At 35.9% G+C, this 19,720-nt stretch overlaps 1 protein-coding gene and 1 long non-coding RNA gene across 13 annotated transcripts in view; both read right to left on the bottom strand.

Moving 5' to 3' along the window:
- The window catches only part of PCDH9 (protocadherin 9), an 881,206-nt gene that overhangs the window by 139,727 nt on the left and 721,759 nt on the right, over window positions 1–19,720 (bottom strand). The gene's annotated exons all lie outside the window — the stretch shown is intronic.
- On the bottom strand, window positions 3,311–19,720 carry LOC106781888 (uncharacterized). The gene is made up of 3 exons (XR_001378676.3): window positions 19,530–19,720; window positions 17,400–17,446; window positions 3,311–5,272 (listed from the first exon to the last, which is right to left on the bottom strand). It is a non-coding gene; the product is annotated as an uncharacterized lncRNA (long non-coding RNA).

Below are 19,720 nucleotides of genomic sequence, written 5' to 3' on the forward strand. Positions count from 1 at the left end.
ATGTCATTTTGGAGGCTCCCAGCAGCCATGTTTCTGCTGCAGTGTAGGGCCCAAGCTGGGCTAAATCAGATTCCTTCTGAGAATTTGAAATTAGGATATTGAAGGATTCCACACTGGTCAAAGCTGGGTTTTTTTTATTCTCAAATTATTATGAATATTCCTGAATTATTTACTTCTGAATTATTACTAAAATATGCTTAGATCTCATTAGTAATAATTCAGGAATCAAAACAAACAAAATAAATCTCTCCATCACAATTCGCCTCAATCCAAAAGTACTTATAATACTTTTTAAAAATTAGATGAAAATATCATATTTGACTTTGGAATAATAAATATGATTCTTTTATATTATAGTCAATAACTTTTTTTATATTTAAATGTATAGATTTGGAACTAAAAGCTTTCCAAGAGCCTCTTTTTTTGGTCCTTTATGATAAGAATAGTATCATAATTTCAGCCCAAACCAAAATATATCCACTAGTCTGGGGGAAATAAGTCTCCAAATAAAGATTTTTTCTTTAAAGGAATGTATGTTCTTCCTAAAAATAATATGCAGTTTATGAGGTAGTATTTTTTTAAAAAAAACATTCTTACAGCTACATAAAAGTTTATATCTGAGCAAATAAAATATAATGAGCTAGAATGTAGGAAAAAAAAACAGCAAACTTGGATTTCCTCACTATCAGATTTTTAATGAGCACGTATAATATTTAAGAACATTCACAGATGCACTAAACTCAAATCAAACAACTGTAATGGAAAAGGTCCTAAGGTTCTCTCTTCCTATCTGAAACATAAATAAAATTTAACCTTCCCAATGATGTATCATGGGCAACAGAAGGCAGTGCTGAGGAAGGCATTCCCTCCTTCCTAGTCAATGGGAACGCACACTAAGGACCTATGGGAAGCTGTGCTCTCCATCTCTTAGTGATGCGTTACCTAAAGTTACAGAGGATTTGAAGGAAAGAGACCCAGACATCTTTTCTCAGGTTGGAGAAGGAATGAAATTTTACCAGGAGCTTTCTGGCAAAGTTTTCTTTCTTCACAGAAAACATGATCTTTGCATATCATTTTTGGCAAGATGTAGGAAAAGGAAATTTTGAGAACATAAATTAGTCCTAAGAGTTTATTAGTTGATCTTCCTGAATGTGTGATTGTAAAAATTACCAAGTTTCTATCTTGACATGAGGGAATCCTTTTGAGGAACAATGAGAATTATTTTCTAACTAGGTAAGCATTTGAGTATGGCAATTATTTGTGTTGATTTTCTTTGATATTTTTATGTCTTTTAGAAATGTTTGCCCATTTTCTTTTCACATATATCTGCAGTTATACAAAAAAGTGCAAGTAAGGTTATCATCTAGCTAATTCAATTATAAGTTTAATAATTCAATTATAAAATAAACTATTATAATTTTTTCTGTTTATATTTATTCATTTTAATTTTCCTAACCTCAGTCTAAGTTACCATTCTTGTTTTGACATTGATCAATATTGACCATATATTTCTTGCCTTCCCACTCATATTTCTATATTTAAAACTTAAAAAGTTATTAAAAAATATAATTGCTTTTTTACAAATTCTTATCCCCCCATAAAAGTGTTCATTGTTTTCCATTCATAAGAACATTCCCACAATCATTTTTAATCATTTTTTGGAATAAAAGCACAAAATACTACTGAAAATATTCTTTGTTGTTCCCATAATATATCAGATTCCTAAGGGAAACTATTATGCTTCAGTCTTGATCCAGTATGAGGTACTTCTTGGACTTCCAATAAACGTTTTAAGAATGAGAATATGAAAGAAGAAAGGAATAAATTCTTGTTAATTGCAGTTGGATAATCCTTGCAAACTAGACTTCTTCCATCTCAAATTGCTCAGTGTGTCCACTCATATTTACCACATCTATATTTTCAGAGCAAAACTGTGCATGTAATGCTAAAGAATAGTTTCTAGAGTATTACAAACTTGGAAAGTAATATTTTATCTGTTAATTGTTATTATTCATCTTAAGTGAAAATATTCAGTCAATATAATGCCTTATGTTAAATCATCATACACTAAAAAAAGAGGCTATTTTCAATGTTATTTTATTCTAAAGATAAGAGACAGACAGGAGACCTTGTAGAAACTTCAGAGAGGTCTACACAGGACATGAAATTGCATGAGCAATGCTGCTTGAACACATATATTCATTTTTCTGTATTGAGAGTCCATCGATCTTCAAATGTCTCACAGAGATCTCTTAGTAAAGAGACTTTAGAACTCCTACTAGAAAATATTACGGAAAGTTTCTAAGTGAACATATTCCAATACATTTGAATAATATGAAAACATTAAAAATAAAATACTTTTTATCTGGTAGTTGATTTTTTTTTTAAAAAAGCAAAAATTTAATAAAATTATCAGAAAAATTCAAGCCAAAAATGTTAAAACCCACATTCTAGTAACAAAGAACTGGCTAAATCTAGGACTCCAATTGCCTCTATTGAGTGTCCCCTTACTTCAGTTTTACTGTATTAAAACCCAATTCTGAGTTTTATTTTTTTCCTTTGATAAGACTGCAGCATCCCAATTCTCACACTTTCTCAATGTGCTAAATTGTTAACAAAACAAAAGCAATTATTTTACATCTCTTTATACTTTATATGAATATTATAAACTGTATGAATGCTTCTTGAATTTCCTTTGCCAATTAAGTTTATTATTTTGATATTTATCCTCATTAATATGTAAAGCTTTAATGTGTTCTTTTGTGTGTGTATGTGTGTGTGTGAAGATTAGCCCTGAGCTAACATCTGTGCCAGTCTTCCTCTACTTTGTATGCGGGATGCCTCCACAGTATAGCTGATGAGTGGAGTAGGTCCACACCTGGGATCTGAACCTGCAAACCCAGGCCACCAAAGCAGAGTGCTCAGAACTTTAACCACTTAGCTACAGAGCTGGCCCCCATATGTTCATTTTTTTTTTTAAAGATTTTATATTTTTCCTTTTTCTCCCCAAAGCCACCTGGTACATAGTTGTATATTCTTCGTTGTGGGTCCTTCTAGTTGTGGCATGTGGGACGCTGCCTCAGCGTGGTTTGATGAGCAGTGCCATGTCCTCGCCCAGGATTCGAACCAACAAAACACTGGGCCGCCTGCAGTGGAGTGTACGAACTTAACCAGTCAGCCACGGGGCCAGCCCCCATATGTTCATTTTTAATGCTAAATAGAATTTCATTGAATGCGTCTATCAGCTGTTGATAACCCAAATAACCAGCAATGCTTGCTAAATCCAAGTAGTAAAAGGGAACATTTCCAATTTTAAAATAAAAGTTATATTTACATTTATATACAATTAAGGAAAGCTTACACATACAAAAAGCTATTGCTTACAAAAAAAGAAAATAGCTTCTCTGATATATTTTATTTTTTTAAAGGGCATTATATTCGTGTCAGTGATCCCCAAACATTACTGTACATTAAAATAGCCTAGGGAGATTTTGAAAATCCCAAAGCCTAGCTCACAACCTGTAATAATCAAATCAGAATATCTGGAAGTGAGAGCCAGACATTAATATTTTTAAAAGATCCCCAGGTAATTGCAAAGTACAGCAGAGCTGGCAACCAGTGAGTTATGCTGAGCCATTTTTTATTTAAAGTATTGAGATTCGAGTACCTTCCTTGTAGCCTCCAGCATGCTAACTCCTATTACCCTCCTCTACTCTAGGAAGTTTTCCCTGAGACAGTGTTGAATTTTTTTTTTTTCTTGGTTCACTTTCCTTACACATGTTACTACTAAAACTGCCTGCTCTAGTCCCTGAATAATATACCTTAAATTATTTAACTCACTGTGCTCTCAGGTTTCGTCTCTGTTGCTTTTAAGTCCTTTATATATATTTATATTGTTATCAGTTGTACATTGCAAGGTCCTAAGGATTTGGAAACAGGTCAGTTCATTAGCTCTGTACAGTAGCTAACAAAGGGCCACACACAGAGAGACAAATCATGCTTTTGCTCATAATGATATCTTGCACAGAACAAAAACTATAACTCTCTAAAATCTGGTCCCAAGCCCCTTAAATCATACATAATACTTGAGCTGTTTTATTCTAGACTTTGTTTTGATTCAACCTTATGCATTATATGCAGTTATTTAAATAATTTTCTGCTTATTTCAGATCATAATTTTATTCATATTTACTTACATATAATCACATCTAAATTAAATAGAAACTACATAGTATTTAGATTTAGAGCCAACAATCTATGCTCCAAAGAATATTTTCTTTTTTAACAGAGCATTATCTCCAGTACAAAGAAATCGATGTATTGAAATCAGCTTAAGCTAAAGAGGCCACAACATCTGCAACAGAAGCAAAAACGCAAAGAGAACATATCTTTTTCTGTCATCTGCATTTTGCTGATTTCTACTGCTTTCTTCACTTTCTCCATCTCTGACTGTCTTCATCACTCTCAAAAATAATATAAATTGTGGAACATATGTATACTTAATTTAACTGAAACTGTGATGGAATGTAATCAGGTTACATACATCACCAGTACGACAGGAAAGGTACCTTGAGCCTGTCCAAAATCTTATTTAAGACAGTTCCCATTTTGACTGAGAAGACAAACAGGGACATTTCAAGAGTACAAAAACTTACTGTGTACTACAATAATTGGGACACTCCCGAATTTTTCCCTCGAGAAAATGTATTTTAGGATTATTGTAATAAAGAGGACCTAGACATTTAGTTTAAAAATTAAATAACTCTAATTCAAATTATGTCAACTGTTTATCACTCTCCCCTAAGATGACATTCTGCAGAAGGTAGTAATGTTTATATGATAGAAAAATTCAAGCTAGTGACACATATCTCAGGGCCATTAAATGGAATCAAAGCAGTGTGCTCTTTGGAGGGTAGGGGTAGGGGTACTTTAATTCCAAAAGGATCAAAATATGCTGCTTCTGGCTCTTGAAAATAATAACTCATAATTCAGTGTGGCTTGTTTACAGTTGAAATTGCAAGGAAAACTACTTGCAGCGGCCTGATGTTTCAGGTGGAAGATATTAAGTCTGTGGTAAGTTGCCGCCTGTGAAGAGGTTGACTCAGATGAAAAGAATCCAGCTAGCTGAGTTACAGGAGCATGTATATTTATGGGGTTCTGCTTCAGCGTTGTTTACATGTTGGAGGGTCCAGTTCCTACCCACAGCCGTCACTTAGTGCAATAGGGCGGAGGAATGGAGAATTGACAGCATTGGTGACACTCGGTACCATCTCTGGGTGAAAAATAGAAAGATAGTCATTTTTGCCTTCCACTTAGCAGCTATTGATTGCAATGACATGAGGTTTTACTTTTGAATTAAAAAAAGAGTTTTGGTGCTTAATAACCTTTGGGTTTGGGTTAATGTATTGAAGGTATATTCATTGATGTAAACTTCTGGAGGGCTAAAAAATATAAACTGTAAAATAGATGACAACTACAGAAAATAATACTAGAAAAATAGTTTGTTCTTAGAGGAGTACCAGAAAGGCAATTTGAAGATTATCACTTCAGCATCCAATCACTTTGATGCCAGTTAGCCTCACACTCCTAATGAACTTGAAGACAAAAGGTACTATCATGCTTAAAGCTATGCATTAACGTTTAATGTTATAGCATCTAATAAATATCTCCTGATCAAATTGGATTCTAGATTCAAAGTTAGCTCTGGGCTTGCTTTTAAATCCTTTAACGTTTTTACAGATTGTGTAAATAATACACAGCCCACGAGAATATGGTGAGGAGGTGTGCAATTGTTGTTCTCTCACAGCATACCATTATCTAAACCCACCTCCAGTGTACAGCTACAGTCTGTTTATTTAAAAAGCATCTATATTCTAGATAAAAGAAGTGAGGAGAAGCAACCACAAGACAGCTAACATAAAATTTGTGCTGTTTCATTTGTCAAATCAATAGTGCCATTTTCATATCTATCTTATACTGTTTAATTTTTACAGATTTTGTGACAGGTATTGACTTCCAGCTAGAGACATAAAATATAAATATTGTTTATGTTGTTTAAAATATATAATTGAAATTAGCATGACAGAAAATCAATGACACTCTAAAAATATATAATTCAGTAAAAATATACTGAATTATCGACAAATAGGAGAGAGAAGGAAGATAGAGGAAAGAAGTTTTATAATTTATAAATATAATACAAATATCTAAATGCAGGACTGCAACTTTTTCTAATTTGAAGAGCTTTATCAGCCTGAAGCTACTTCAACAAGAAATAGGAAACTATGGGGAAATGAACTCCATGCCTGCCCAATACGGCTTACTTAACGAGAATTTTCTACATGGTGACAGTAGGATGTCAATAATTGTGGAGAGAAATGGTGGTTATTCAGAAAACTCTGCCAAGTGAGGGGAAATTCAAACTTCAAAAGTAGGAACACAACTAACGGATAACAAAAAATTAGAAAAACCTGGGCCTTTTCTCACTGGGACTGCAAAGCCTTGAATGGATGTTACACCAATGCTAGTGTGAGATGTTTAAATTTAAACCATCTTCCTGTTTTAAAGGTATTGGGATAAAGATACCTGGGGTGTTAAGTGACTTTTTCCAAGGTCACATAGTTGAATCAGTGGGAGAGACAAGCACAGCTGCTGAGTGACAGAGACAGCAGAAGCTGTAGAATCTTCTTTCACTCAACATCTGCAGAATTGCTTGAACTACTCCAGCATGTAAGCCCTTCACTGGTGACACCATGCTAATCATTATAGCATCTCAGCAGAGGTGACAACACTGGAAGCTTCTACCTACACCCCGGTTGTTTCTTCATGTTTAAAGATAATACTGATTAGATTATTAGCATATATGGAATGAAAAACATAAGAGAAATTGGCCAAGGGTTTTTCATATCTCTTCAGACAAATTATTAGATGCTGAAACAAGAAAGACTAATGCTGGTCCACAATTTAGACCTTCCATGGCCTCCACTCACCCATCATCACTCAGGAAAGCCCCAAGAGATTGTCTCAAAACGCTAAAATAAATTAACCGGGAGTCAGTTCCTAAGGTATCACTACCATATTAAACCTTCTTAAAAGATTATGCCTGACTCACACACTCCTTTGATTATTCATTCATGTGGAATTTAAGACTACAAATCACATTTGTTGCATTTTAGAAAATTCCCTTAGCATAGTTTCAGTTATATCAAAACTAAATAAATCATCTTTAGCCAAAAAATGCTTTTTAATCTTCAAGTTCCTCTGGGATACTGTACATTTCTATTCTTCTCAGACTTCACTGAATTAAAATTAGTATTTTGTGTGCAATGCAGAAAAATGTTTAGAAATAACATTGATCTTGAAAAAACAGGTCAGCAGTCTAAAGGTTTTAGTTTTAATAACACATTTTTTAGTGGATACACCTAATTCATTAAAAAACCCATGTCCACATAATCAGCTATGCAAAAAAAACTAATGTTATGCTTAACATAGATTGTAATTTTACTTATTTGCAGTAGACATGATGACATTAAAGCAATATGCATAAAATGTGAGGCCTACAATTTTAGAAGTTTATAGTTTTATGTGCATGTATAGTCCTTTCGTTTTTCAGAGAAACGTTATCATACAATGCCCTGAAAATTAATAAACACCTACTTTAGATACAACATCAACTGCATTAAGCAATGTTTGATTGCCAGGTAAACTGTGAAGAAAAATATGCTAGTAACAAATACTACTTTTTGTTCCCCAAATAAATGACTATATTGGATTATAGGGTTAAACAACTTAACATATAAGTGAACAAATATTAATGTCAAAATTCATGTGTAATCAGAGCCCTTACCCTAGTATTCCTATTCGTTACTCAATGATCCTATTCAACATCTGTATTTTTTGCATACCTGATGCAGTGGTGCTCTGAAACCAGCTCACACTAGCTTGCAAGAGCTGGTTGTTAAATATTATGAATTCCGCAAGCCATCATTACCATGAAATCAGCCATGATGTGAGAATCTACACCATGGAAATTGGCAAATGGCATAACTCATGCCTCTCCCCAGTCCCTTTACTAATACACTACTGTAATTATCTAGAAAAATCTGTGCAGAGTGCTACAGGGGCAAAAAATAAGAACTAAAACCCAGCGTCAGTTCTTAACATACTTACTTGAAGGGATTGGATAGGAGAGACGAAGCTTAAAAACTGAAAAGAGGAAGACTCGAAGCTAATTTAGACAGTTTAAATCTTTATGGTTTGGAGGATGAAAGCGCCATTAATAGAAAAACAGAATTCAGGAAGGACATTCTTTTGGGAAGTTTGTGTAGGACAGGAGTTGTTCACCTAGGGACTAAATTCAGTGGAACAACTAGGAGAGCGAAATATGAGAGTTCAGATCATCCACGATCACATCTTTGTCTATGACAACAGTTGCCTGAATTGCCTGAACATTAGCATCAGCTAGAGAACCTCAAAAAACACTGACATCTGTGTACCACCCCCAGAGACTGTGGGTTAATTGGTCTGGAACATCGTCTGAGCTTTGGAATATTTTAAAGATGCCAAGTGATTCTAACGTGCAGACAAGTTTTGGAAATACTAGTCTAGGATCCAAACGTTTGTAAATCTTTAAATACCTTAAATTCCTGAAACACAGAGAGAAATGGAGATGTCAGAAGCTTTATGACCTTTATGAAACACAGAGAGAAACGGAGATGTCAGAAGCTTTGAGAGACCTTTACAGACTCTCAAAGTGTGCTAGGTACTGCCATTCCTCAGAGCTGAGGGAGAAAGACACTCTTATTTTCTACCACGTAAGAGGAGTTCAGCAAAATGAATTTGGTCGCTTTGCACTAACCCCAAAATTTAACAATTGGTAGTCAGGGAATTGTGAGAAAAAAGTTAGTTGTTTGTGATATAAACTGAGATGTGATGTCACCACTTGTACAAGCTATCTGAAATAAAATGCCTTATACATTTCATGGTGCATGCCTAGCTCACCAAATATAATACCACAATGTTTTCAACTGTATTGGAAGAAGTAGCTCAATCACTTCCTTAAGTGATACTTGGTAAGGAAGAGAATTACCTCCTTAGCCATATGTTCTCCCATAGAGAGAATTCATTAAGATTGTAAACAATCAGCCTGATTCTAGAAAGTACAAGAATTCAAGGAGTGGGCGGAGCAAAATGGCGGGGTGAGCTGACCGGGATTCTCTCACCTCCAAAATACAACAAAAGATTGGAAGAACTGAATTTCAGAGAATAAACATAATGCCAGCTCGTTAGAGACCTACAATACCAAGAAGGCAGAGATCATAAACCTTGCAGATGGCCTCGGAGGCACTGGAACAGTAGGAGAGAACATCGCTCCCTCCCCTAGAGTCTGCGATCGCTGCGGCGCAGGTCGGGAAGGAGCGGGGGAGGGGCCGCGCGACTGGGGGATCATCCAGGACTCCTGCCGCTGATTCAGTGGAGACCCGCTGACAGGGGGAAAGCTTCCGCCTGCGGGGACCCTATAAATCAAGGGCCTTGGGAGACCAGAGAACAGAACTGATCTGAATCCAGACTGGCGCGTGTGAGTAACAGCCCCTCCCCCCAAACAAAGCCAGTGGGCGCAGCCATCTTGCCCCAAGGCGGAGAGCTAACATGCCGCTCTCGACCCCCATCTAGTGGCAACAGGCTGTAACTGCAACTGAATTCTACCACCATGAGAAAAAAACACTCCTCTACCATCCAGCAATTTATAAAAGCCCCAGACCAGAAGGAAAACAATAAAAACACAGAATTAAGTCCTGAGGACTTGGAATTAGGTAAACTAAGTGGTAGTGAATTCAGAGCAGCTATAATCAAAAAACTCAATGAGGTAGAGAGAAAGATAGAGAAACAAGCTGAGTTCTGGAGTTACTTCACAAAAGAGATTGAAATCATAAAGAAGAATCAAACAGAATTACTTGAGATGAAAAACACAATGGACCAGATAAAACAGAATACGGATTCCCTGAATGCCCATGTAGACAACATAGAAGAGCAAATCAGCATAATCGAGGACAGACAGGCTGAATGGCGCCAGAGAGAGGAAGAAAGAGAACTAAGAATTAAAAAAAAATGAGGAAAATCTCCGAGAGATAATGGATTCAATGAGGAGTAAGAACATAAGGATCATAGGAATTCCCGAGAATATGGAAAAGGAAAATGGAGCAGAAAGTGTGCTTAACGAAATTATTGAAGAGAACTTCCCAAATCTAGGGATCAACGGAGAAATGTGTGTAGAGGAGGGTTTTAGATCTCCTAGATTTGTCAATGTAAAAAGACCCACCGCAAGGCACATAATAGTAAAGTTGGCAAATAGGAATGATAAGGAAAGAATACTCAGGGAAGTAAGAAAAAAAAAGAGAATAACCTATAAAGGAGCCCCTATCAGACTGTCAGCGGATTTCTCTACAGAAACCCTACAAGCTAGAAGAGAATGGAGTGATATATTCACAGCTTTAAAGGATAAAAACCTTCAGCCAAGAATACTCTATCCAGCAAGAATTTCCTTCAGATATGAGGGAGAAATTAAATCTTTTCCAGACAAGCAAAAGTTAAGGGAATTTGTAACTAAAAGCCCTCCATTACAAGAAATCCTCAAGAAGGCTCTCATACTTGAAAAAAGAAAAAAGGGAGAAAGGGGACACAAGCCACAGACTAGGGAGACCGATGGATAGAACCAGAACAGGATAGCAAATATTCAACTATAGCATTAGGGTAAAAATAAGGAAACTACCAAAACAAGGACGATCTTAGCACTCTAACTACAAATTAATAAGACGAGTTGGAATAAAAAATGAAAATAATTATTTAGGAGGGGAAGAGCAAAGGGTCTAAATCACTATTGGTCGAGTAAGTAAGAGACCACCAGAGAATAGACTATATTATACATGAGATTCTAAATACAAACTTCAAGGTAGACACTAAAATAAAGTACAGAATAGAGTCACAAATCATAGATAAGGAAAAATCTAAGAAACCCAGCATAAGAAATTGCAGTATTAAATGGGTAGTCTAAAGCACACAGGAAAAGAAACACAGGAAAACAAGATAATGAGCGACAGATTGACAGCATTATGTCCACATGCATCAATAATCACTCTCAATGTGAACGGATTGAACTCTCCAATAAAAAGACACAGAGTGGCAAAATGGATTAAAGAACAAGATCCAACAATTTGTTGCCTCCAGGAAACACACCTCAGCCCCAAGGACAAACACAGGCTCAGGGTGAAGGGGTGGAGGACAATACTTCAAGCAAATAGCGAGGAAAAAAAGGCAGGTGTTGCAATTCTCATATCAGACCAAGTGGATTTCAAAATAAGACAGGTAAAGAGAGACACAGAGGTACAATATATAATGATCAAAGGGACACTTCATCAAGAAGAAATAACGCTTATAAATATCTATGCACCCAACACAGGAGCACAAAGATTCATAAAGCAACTATTAACAGACCTAAAGGAAGATGTTAAAAACAACACAATAATAGTAGGGGACCTCAACACCCCACTCACATCAATGGACAGATCATCCAGACAGAAAATCAACAAGGAAATAGTGGAGCTGAATGAAAAACTAAAACAATTGGACTTAATAGACATATATAGATCACTCCACCCTGAAGGACCTGAATACACATTCTTCTCAAGTGCACATGGAACATTCTCTAGAATAGACCATATGTTGGGAAACAAGGCAAGCCTCTACAAATTTAAAAAAATTGAAATAATAACAAGCATCTTCTCAGATCACAGTGCTATAAGGCTAGAAATTAAGTACAAGAAAAAAGCTGAGAAAGGCACAAAGATGTGGAGACTAAACAACACACTACTGAACAAGCAATGGATCATTGAAGAAATTAAAGAAGAAATAAAAAAATACCTGGAAACAAGTGAAAATGATAGCATGCCATACCAAGAATTCAAGAGAGTACGAGAATGCTTTCTCTCAGGAGTCAAAGGGCACTCCTTTTTTTTCTGAATGGTGGGTAGAATTCCAGATAGTTTAAGAAAACAGAATGGCTTAGAACATGTTATATAAAATTTGATGGATGTCCTTTCTACTCTAATCATTCTCTGCCACATGCACTTGTGCCATATATCAAATGTGTGTGTGTAAGAGAGAGGGAGAGAAGGCAGAAACAGGGTCTGCCAACCAGGGATTTCCAGCATTTAATGTGCATTTAGAACATAGATTCCAATTTAGTACGTTTGGGGCTGGGATTCTGCATTTTCACCAAGTTCCCAGGGGAAACTGATGCTGTTAAGTTTCTTGGCTCATTCCCTTCATTTTGAACAGCAAGGTGGTAAATGCCCAGAATAAACAGTTTGTTGGATCCACTGGATTCACTCCCTTGCCGTTCTTTGAGCAGGCACGAAAATACAGTGCTCAGAGGCAGAAATATCATATACCCAGCAGAAGACACGATCTTCTCCCCTTATCCCCCTAAATCATCACATTTCCCTCAAAGGTACAATTAGGCATTTAGCAAAGAACGTTTTATCAGGTATTGGCGTAAGCTAACCATGAATCTATGAATGATTCTGTATTACTTATTTATATATAAGTAGGTGCTGCGGAGGGGGGGAGGCAAAACAATCTATCAGCATTAAGAATTTAAATTTAACTGATGCCAGAATTACACAGCATGTCTGTTCTACACTACATACACCCAAGTGATCGATGGAATCTTCTCTGCTCAAACATTTAGTTTGTAAATATGAAACCAAAATATTGGAGTCTCCTCTCATTATAAGTATTTGCACAGACCAGTAAGCAGATTCAAGCGTTTAAGCCAAGGAGGACCCCAGCATACAATGCAAATCAGCCCATTAGGCCAAGCTCAGTCACTGACTTATGAAGCAAAGCGAACGATAAAAAAAACAAGTGCTGCCGCGGCAGCTTCATAGTGTGATCAATGGTATTCACCGTCCTCTCTCAGTGTAACCGGAATGTCTATCAAAACCAGAAAACGGAAGGCTTCAGAAGCATTATGTAGCTAAAAAAGGAGACTATTTTACCCATTAGTAATAAATGTACCTGCTGAGCAGAACACAGCTACACCTGAAAAGGTTTCACAATTCTCTTTTGCTTGGCTCTGCCTGCTATGAGGGAGCCAGTGCTAAAGAGCATTTTGTAAAAGCAAAAGAGTTTATATAATTGACTTTACTGGAATTAGAAGACGGAGTACACTGTGCTGAACCTGAAGCAGCCGACTCTATGATGAAGGAAAATTGCACAATTTAATAGCCAGATATAGGGACTCTGCAGTAATAGAAGTAATCAAAGGCTTGGACATGCTTAAAGGAACAAATCTGTTACTTTTCCGTTTACTCCAGATAAGGGGCTGCACGTGGACAATTTTCAGGAAAGTGCTTGGGTCCAGCTTCCTAAATTTGGGTGGTACTCTTAGGAAAGCGAAGATTTAGAAATGGACAAGTATCTTAACATTGGTGTGTTTTCTAGAAATTTTATTCTTGTGTTCAAAGATTTAACTTCTGTTTCATGTGAGATAGTTACAAAGGATATGTCTAATATATCGCAGCTAATGTTTCATCCCCTTCTACTTTGCCACACCAAGCTTTGCCTTCATTAAGGATACCATCTTATTATTTCTACCACATATTTTCTATAGAAAGGCAACAAGAAAGCCTTATTTAGGGTGAAAGCATATTAGCCTTCCTTGAACATCTGGTGGAAAGTGAAGTTTCAGCAGTAGCAATTTATACATCTGTAGCATCTTGGGGGAAATGTGACTTGAGTGATGTAAAAGCAAGAAGGAGCCCTGATTTGCACTGCAGCATCAACAGAACAACAGCTTGTGGAAATCCAAACGATCAGGATCGTAACCTCGGATGATCTTAATACAATCTTGACGTTCCCAAACTTCAGATGATGAAAAGAATGTTAGAGGGGACCAAAATATGTTTGAATAAATTCAGGAATTTAAACATAGAAATTTTGATGACAAAAAAAAGACGTGAGAAATTATTTAAATCTTGTCATAACCTGAATCTATCAGTATTTATAATGATTCAGACTAAGTAGTTGAGCTTTGGATTGCAACTAAATTGCCAGTTAAACACACATTAAATGAATTTTAGTAGAATGTAAGTATATGTGACAGCTCAATTAGTATGATTTATACACTTCAAAATAATTATACTATTAAGGTAGGCAGTATACCGTCTAGTTTTATTCACATCAAAAATCTTTCTCATGCTTTGCTTAGTTTAAAGTAACAAAAGTATTACAGAAGGATGAACCCTGAACTAAGCTTTTCCACTAACTCTAATACTGGAAATGTTGTTTAGTGTCATTGTGCCTCAGTTTCCTCATTTGTGAAATTATTATTATTATTAAAAGTACTGAATTTCCTTTTATTGTCTTAATAATCCCACAGAAATTAGATGCCTACATTTATCTTCATAAAATAGATGTAAAAGTTTTTAAGTGAAAGCTCTTCTGTATTAGCCAACAAGATATTTTATTAAAATGTATTAATATAATAAATTCAATAAGCTCTCACCTAAGCTAAAGGAAAGAAATAGCATTAGATTCTTACGCAAAGTCCTTACAAGGTGGTAAGTAAAGAAAGGTTGCCTTAAGTCAAATGTTATGTTTCTCAAGAAGCACCAAGTTCACCAAGAGAAATAAAGAATTCTCACAATCAAAAATATAGAACCTAGATTCTAGAATTACTTTTTTGAAATATTGGCAAATTCTTCTTTTTTTCTCTCACAGAAATGCAACTATATCTCTCGACAAAATTTTTGATTCAGTTCGGTTCTGTAAAATTCACTTTTCTCCCTCCCTTCATCCAAACTTTCTTAGGTTCACAGAAGATTCTTTCAAGTCTTCCATTCCCTCACTCACTGAATATCTCTTGAATCCCCAAATCCTATATAGAGTTGAAGACCTCCTTAAGGATTTCTCAGACCTTACTTGTGTTTTCCATTCTCTTTGCCTTGGTTCAGGACCCCACACTAAGACAGGCAGTGTAGCTTCTAAAAAGTCCCACTCCCATGGAGTGAATTTATTCTCAATGTTACTTCAAAAGTAATCTCTCTAAAATGATATGTAATCACCACTACTTTTCCTTTAATGGCTTCCTATGGAAAAATGTGGTTTTCAAACTTTTGTGTTCAAAGAGATAATGATTTAATATACCGAGTGACAGGAAACTGTTTTAGCATGTATCTCAGGTGATTCTAATATAGGTGTTTAGGAAACACATTTTAGAAAAACTACATTAGACCAAGAGGAACGACATATGGATAAGAGTACCTGAAATTATTCACAATTTTGTTTAAATTTAAATGTGCTTGAGATAACTTAAAGAAATACCAAGTTCCTCAAAAGATCTCTCTCACTCACTCACCACTTGGTACTGACTCTGTTTCAGGATTTGCAGAGAGGATGATGGTTAAAAACGGTTTAATAAATGATGCCCCCTAACATGAAAAAATTCCTAATCCAATGGAGAAGTGGACATTTGTTTTGAAAACTAACTAGTTTAAAATGTGATGCTCCAAGGGAGCAATGAGAAGTTAATTAAACCTGGGGAACACAGCAAAAGTCTTCACAAAAGACAATATCTAAGCTCATATTTTCTTTTACATGTTTACCTATATTTTAATATGTACACATGTAAAAGCAATTCAAACAGCATGAAAAGACTAAATTTAACACAATAAAAAGTTGTTGATGTCTCCTCAGTCCCAACCCTCAGCTTCACCAGGTTTCCTCCACAAAGACAACTACTGTTTCTGTTTTTGATTTCTTGCGATTCTTGGAGAGATCCTCCACACCGAGTAAAATACCCAAATCTACTCACTAGGAATTGTATATCTTCTCCTCTCTTCTCAAACTTCCAACACCTTCTTCCTCAACCTCATTCTTGGATGATGACTTTGCTATCTATTTCACTGAGAAAGCAGAAGCACCCAACATCTGCCAGCCAACTTACATCTGTGTCCATATCCTCAGTCTTCCCTCCTGTTTCTATGACTAAATTGCCCATGCCTCTAAGGACATGCTCCAGAAACCATCCCTTGTGGTCTAGAAAACTACTCCCTGTCGCTAACTCAAGAACATTGTTCCAGTCATTATCCCTCTATCCAGTACCATCTACATTCTCTTTTGAAGGGATCACATCAATCCGAAAAAGAAAAAGGAAAAGAAAAAAAAAATGAGATAAAACAAAAACAAACAAAAAATCTATCTTGATCCTTCATCTGAGTCCAATTATCACATTTCTCTGTTCTCATTTGTAGCAAAAAATTCTCAAAAGTTGGTTATACTTGCTTCTTCAATTTATCTCTTTCTATTCTCTTATGAGCCCCTTCTAATAATCTTTCATGCTTACTTCTCTTCCCTGAAACCTCTCTTCCCTATGTCAACAGTGATCTTTCTGTTACTAAATCCCATAGCCAATTCTAAGTCCTAATCGTACTTTCTCCTCCGCCTCTCTTTTCTGAAATCTAAACTTGTACTGCTCGCTGTCCTCTCCTGATTTATTTATCCAACTGTCTCGTCCATATCTGCAATTGGATGTTTCACAAGTTTCTTAAACTTAGCATGTCCCAAACAGGTCTACTTTATTCTTCTCCAAGCATCACCTTGTTCACCCTGCAATCTTTCTCGTCCCAGGAAATGGCAGCACCATGTTCTTTCAGAAGCAAAGTCTAAAAGCCTTCAAATCATCCTTCCTGTTTTTCTTACATATTACCTCCAGTCTGTCAGGAAATGCTCTACCTTAAAAATCAATTGAGAATCAGTCTACTTCTCAGTATGTCAATGGCCACCACCCTGGCCCAAACCACCATCATCTCAGAGGCTTCTCTAATGACCTATTCTATTCTCAACATAGAATCGAGAATAAACTAAAAATATAAGACAGATAACTGCCATTTCTCTAACTCACCTAGTAATGAGGCTCTCAGCATTGCCAAATTTTTGTTAACCACTCTCATACTCTAGTTTTTGAAAAGAAGATTCATCATCCCTTGCACTTCATGACAATATATACACTGCCTCAAATCTAGTGATAATGGTAATACTATCTATTAAATGAATCTCTCAAATACGAGGCACATTACTAGTTACATGCATTTCTGACTAGTGTCCCAATTTATTCATGGAAAAAGCATAGATGATAAAATAATCCTTTGTTCAATGGCTTGTGCACCTACAATTTGTGTTAACAATTAGGTTACACACATTGTTTCCACATCTACAAGTATCTCACATTGATAATGAGTTGAATAAAACACTGAGTATACTCCTTCTATAGAGAAATTTTCTGAGATCCTTCTATGATCTTCCTAAAGAGGCTTAAATACTGAAGTTATAAGCAAACTCACCCAGATCTGGTCATTCTGCACCCAAAAAGACAGGACTGAAGGATAAACTAGGGCAAAAATATATGCAAAAACATTATTCTGAAAACGTAATGTAAGTGAGGATGCTTTCTAAAAGATTTGTTTACGCATTTGTGTGTGTGTGTGTGTATGCTTGGGTGTATGTCTATGGGGCCTAAAAAGAATTTGGGTCAAAAATATCTCTATTGCAAGGCTAATTAATGTCTTGCTAATGTTCATTACCATTTTGAGCTTGCATTGTATCCATTTTATTTAAATTTAATTATAATTTATTTTCATATTGCTTCAAAGCTGCTTATAAATTTAATAATTAGATATGCAGTTACAGTTGACAGTTTAATTTGTTTTAATGAGGATAGTAACATACCTGTTTACACAAAAAGAAACATTTGCTATGACAAAAGCACATTATGTTGTCTTATCAGATACTTTCTTAAATATACAGTATATTAATATTGATTTACAAAAGGCAATAATTGTAGAAACTAGGAAGAAAGGAAGAGATGAAGGGAGGAAAGAGAAAGCAAGAGAAGAAAGAAGAGAAGGAGGAGAGGAAGGAAGGGAAAAGAAAAGGAAAGAAAAAAGAAAAAAGGAAAGTGCTCAAATTGTAACCAAATACTTCAAACTGGATCCGTTTTCTCTCTTGACTTACAAGCGATCCATGATACTGATATAATTCCTTCTATGCCACTGATAATTTGTATTATATTTTACTTTCAAAATTATAAAATATTTCTTCAAGGCGTGATGATAGCACACTGAAACTATGGAAAATGTAGTATCCCAGATGACCTCTTATTCGTCTACGGAGCTGCACATTACTGCTTTCTGCACGCTTCTCATTCCCTAATGGTTTGGTCTTTTTCTCTCTAGTTTCACCCTTTCTCTCTTTTATTCTTCTATCATGGACGTTTTATCTGCTATGTCTGTAGCTGATAAAGACAGCCACAGCGTTTCATGGACAGGGGAACTTTCATCGTCCTTCAAAGCTAATGACAGAGGGGTGATACTGTGAATTACACTGTCTGCCTGTCTTTCTAGACTTTGTCCACTTTCCACAGTGGTCTCTGGTGAATTCCTGAAATCCGCCAGCTCTACCTTTCTCTCTCTCTCCTCTCTGTTTTTTTGTTTCATAGGAATGTTTCTGTTCTAAGTGACTAGGCGAGTACTGATTAATGTCATGTCTATATTAGTATAATTACGTCCATAACTAAAAGAATATGACAGACCCTCCTTGCTAGTTTGAGCTGTGACATCTGTAGGTATGGATATATTCATATAGATGAGAAAGAGAAAATAACAAGAAAATAAAATCCAAAAAGAAACAGAATGACTTAAGGTATTTTTATACTTAGAATTATATATATCCTTCTGTTGAATTTTAGTACATATGCATACCCAACACATGGTGTGCCATATTTATCCAGTGCCTACTCCCTAAAATGTAGGCACTTATATAAGATGCATTAACTCAATTCCCTAAGTACATTACCAACAGTCACTAAAATACTCTGGAAATCTGAAAGTGTTAATGCATCTTTGAAAAGTGCAATATTCCTAAAGAGTATCTGGTGACTTACAAGAATCTGGGTCAGTTTAACTGTGAAGAAAAGCTCACCTAAGCAGGACCTCACTCAATGGCATACACAGACACGTCTCTATGCTCCACGATGAGGTACAAAATACTAAAAACATGAAATCGTATAAATAACTAGAGGAAAAAGCCAAGCAGGATTGCGCGTGTCTGTACACGGGTCTTGAAATCCAAAGCCGTTTGGAAGCTCATACAGAAATCAATATTAAAGACCGTGTAGACATGTGACTGGATTCAAATCCTACCAGCTCTACTTCTCACTGTGCAAATTTCGACAAAGGGGTTTTCTCTCCCAGTCTAAACTTTCACAGCTATAAAATGGACACATGATATCTGATCCTTAGGTGATTTAGAAGAACCATTACCTTTTTTTAAAGACATGCATGTGAAGTGGATAAAGCACCCAGATGGTCAGTAATAAGTACTCAATAAAAGGCAGCCATTTTTAATGCTCAATTGTTAATATCTGGTATGAAGAAAGTACTTCTATTCAGCACCTGGGGGAAGTTATTCCTTACCTTGTAAATGAGACCACCATAGAACCCTTGCCTAGAGCCTAAAAAAATTGCTACTTGCACAAAAATCAATCTGTGTTTTCTGCCTCATATTTTTAGCCACAGTTTTAAAAGGACTGATCAGTTTGTACATGCCTTTTTTCAGAGGGGAGGGAGGCAGTGAAAAAAGGTGATTGTTAAATCGTTACCTTGAC

The sequence above is a fragment of the Equus caballus genome, chromosome 17 (genome assembly GCF_041296265.1).
Source record: "Equus caballus isolate H_3958 breed thoroughbred chromosome 17, TB-T2T, whole genome shotgun sequence".
Lineage (NCBI taxonomy): Eukaryota > Metazoa > Chordata > Mammalia > Perissodactyla > Equidae > Equus > Equus caballus.